At 35.0% G+C, this 3,629-nt stretch overlaps 1 protein-coding gene across 1 annotated transcript in view; it reads left to right on the plus strand.

Moving 5' to 3' along the window:
• UTP15 (UTP15, U3 small nucleolar ribonucleoprotein, homolog (S. cerevisiae)) overlaps positions 1-3,629 on the plus strand; it is a 15,500-nt gene that overhangs the window by 3,652 nt on the left and 8,219 nt on the right. The window lies entirely within an intron of this gene.

Raw genomic sequence — 3,629 nt, forward strand, 5'->3', positions numbered from 1 at the left:
CCACAACCTCGCCAGCATTTGTTGCTTGCTGTTCTGTTAAATTTTGCTAGTCTTACTGGAGTGAGATGATATCTCATGGTTGTCTTGATTTGTATATCTCTCAGGGCTAGGGATTTTGAACATTTCTTCATGTGCTTGTTGGCCATGTGAATGTCTTCCTTGGTGAAGTGTCTGATCATATCCTGTGCCCATTTGTCAATTGCATTATTCTCCTTTATCTTGTTGTGTGGTGCTCAAGTATCAGACTTGGCTTTTATGTGACAGTCTTGATTGCAGTGGTCTTCACCAGCATGAAGTTGATAATACTGGAGAAAGGTAATGTGAAGTCAAAGGAGGCCTTGATTTTTTTTTTTACAACATTGAAACGGAAATGGGTTTGTTTGATTTTTTTACAGTAAACATTTTTAATAAACAGCAGCATAAAAGAATCCTTGTTTAATATCATCTTTTGTGTGTGAAATACAAATGCACATATCCTCAACATAAAATAGCCTTTTGATATTACAATTCCATGCTTTTCTATTTGAAATGTCCATAGTAACAAATCAAACATTAAGTAATACAGTGATTAAATAAATGCAGATGAAAATAAAGACAGACATGGTAGGGCAAGATATTTGAATATTGCCATTATATATTTAAAGTAAATTTCTATCCAGTTAAAACAAAGGAAACAAGGAAACAAACCAGATATAAAAACGTAGTGATGTATTTCCACTTCTATGATATAAATCATAAACATAGTTTTGTGCAAAAATAAAAAAAGGAAGGAAAAAAGATTTGAAAATAAAGTCATCTTACAAAAACATTGTCAACAAAGCAAAAGATATTTTTCAGTTGGTGGGAAAAATACTATATTAATACAAAAGGGTCTGTGTTATGTAGTATCACAGTACCAGTGGAAAATACATTGTTACAAGTGGTTTAGAAACTGAGTTGTTCATTATGATTTCCGTAAATACAGAATGTTTAAAATAAATGTTACAGTTCTTTATAAAGCCTGAACTTGATGAAAATGTTTTTTTCCAGGGTAGCTATTGTAGTGGTTCATGGAATGCTAAATTTCCGTTAAGGGACTCTTAGAAAAGTTCAGATTCACTGAAATTTTGTTTACTTAAAGTAAGAAATATTCTTGGAAAATAATTGATTGTCATATGACATACAAAATTGTGGTTTGAAGCTAAATCATTAAATAGTTGCATAGCAACAAAAGGATACAAATATTCTCCTCTACCTAAAAGTTAAGAAATGTAACTTCTGAATCAGCTTATTTAGGCCACAAAAATATGTCTGAATTTATCTCTCAATTAATCTGGGTACAGTCAATTCTATGAGTTCACAGTACATACACAGCCTTATTTGTTGTTTGCAGACATAGTATTTAGAGAAATTGAAACACATTTTGGTAAATATATTTCCTTGATTTCTCATCTTAATTTCTCATGTAAAAGAAACGGACACATTAGTGGGTTTCTAAATCTTAGATTCTCCTCATCAATTGTAATTTTCCAGGAGTTACTTCACATCCTCTGCATTTTTAAGTCTCTTTTATCAGTAAACGAAAAATGAGACTTTGAAACAATGATTTTAGAAATAAAGAGTTTTTGTAACAGAGAAAATCAAATTAAGAAATCCTTTTTACGTAGAACTTGAAAGCATAAGACCTCTAAACTTGGCCAGAGATGGCTGTCAGGTACATGCCATGAGATAATTTCGTACCTCCTCCGGAATAAGGCACACATGATTTTGTTTCTATCACCAGTTTAAGCAATTCAATTTTGAGTCATCGTTGATGTGAAATCTTCACACGTTGCCGCAAATGACGGCAAATATGTTTCTAAGCATGGTCGTCAGTTTAAAAAGTGTGTGACAATGTGTTAATTATTTTATTATATGGTAATACTTTTCAAAACAATTAATAATCTTTGGATACCAGCTAATGCTATGCAGTTCTTATTTTGGACTCTTGTAATGACAATAATACCTGTATTCCTTTTAAATAGTTCTATGCCTCATCTGTTTCAATGAGGTGCACATTATTTATCCCTTCTTTTCTTAGGTTCTCCCTAACCCCAGTGTCAGTCCCATTTTGCAACAGGGACTCTATGCAGTATTTCTCCTTTTGTGACTGAGATATTTAATTCAGCATAATGTCCTCCAGGGTCACCCATTTTGTATAATATTTCATGAGTTCCTTGTTTTTGAATGCAGCATAGTATTCCATTGTGTGAATATACCACAGCTTCTCTAGCCATTCGTTTGTTGATGGGCACTTAGGTTGTTTACCACTGTTTGCTATTGTGTACAAAGCTGCAATAAACCTGAGTATGTGCATATATCTGCTTGGGTGGCAGTTATGGTTTCTTAAGGGTATATTCCCAGTAGTGGAATTGCTGGGTCAAATGGTATTTCTATTTGCAACTTTTTGAGAAAGCGCCATACTGCTTTCCACAGGGGTTGCACCATTTTACACTCCCACCGACAGTGAATAAAGGTTCCGCTTTCTCCACAACCTGGCCATCATTTGCTGTTTGCTGCTCTGCTGAATTTTGCTATTCTTACAAGGGTGAGGTGATATCTCATAGTTGCTTTGATTTGCTTCTCTCTTAGAGCTAGGGATTTTGAACACTTCTTCATGTGTTTGTTTTCCATGTGAATGTCTTCTTTGATGAAGTGTCTGTTCATATATTGTGCCCATTTTGCAAATGGGTTGTTTACCTTTATCTTGTTGTGGTGCTTGAGTATTCTGTAAATTCTAGATATAAGTCCCTTATCATATTTTTTTCCAGTCTATGGCTTCCCTTTTTACCCTGGTGGAGAAGTTTTTTTGAATGTGCATAGATATTTTATTCTCAGAAGGTCCCATTCATCTATTTTATCTTCTCCTGGTTGTAGGTTTTTCGAGATTCTTGTTGTGGGTTAGGGCTTCTAGAATTCTTCCAAGCTTTACTAGGTCCTTGGTCCACTTTGAGTTGGTTTTTGTGTATAAAAAGATTTCCATTGCTATTAAATGGAGCTCTGGTAGCCTAGTGGTAAGTAAGCTGTTCGGAATGCTCTTGGTGGCCTGCTCTCAGCAGCCTGGTTTTGATCTGTCCCCACAGCTGTTTTATTTGATCTACAACAAGTGCTTCAAGTCCTCCTCACTTTCAGCAAGCAAAATTGTATCATCTGCATAACACAGGTTGTGGATGAGTCTCCCTCTAATCCTGATCCCACATTCCTCTTCATAGAGTCCAGCTTCTTGAATAATTTTGTCAGCATACAGATTGAATAGGTGTGGAGAGAGAATACTACCCTGACATACTCCCTTAATTTTAAACCATTAGTGTTCCTTTGCTCTTTCCACTCAACAGCCTCCAAGTCAAGGTTTAGGTTTCACATGAACAATTACAATTAAGTGCTCTGAGATTTCCGTTCTTCTCAATGTTAGCCATAAATTGTTATGATCTACACAGTCAAATGCCTTTGCCTAGTCAATAAAGCACAAGTAGACATTCTTCTGGCATTCTTTACTTTCAGCCTGTCTGATCTGTCTGATATCAGCAATGATATCCCATGAGCCACAGCCTTCTAAATCCTTTAGAATTTTCAACAGTTGCCTATTTTTATTTTTTTTTTTTTGGTTTTTT

Source organism: Elephantulus edwardii, unplaced genomic scaffold, assembly GCF_000299155.1.
Source record: "Elephantulus edwardii isolate Elephantulus edwardi_28Jun2011 unplaced genomic scaffold, EleEdw1.0 scaffold00244, whole genome shotgun sequence".
NCBI classification, from domain to species: domain Eukaryota; kingdom Metazoa; phylum Chordata; class Mammalia; order Macroscelidea; family Macroscelididae; genus Elephantulus; species Elephantulus edwardii.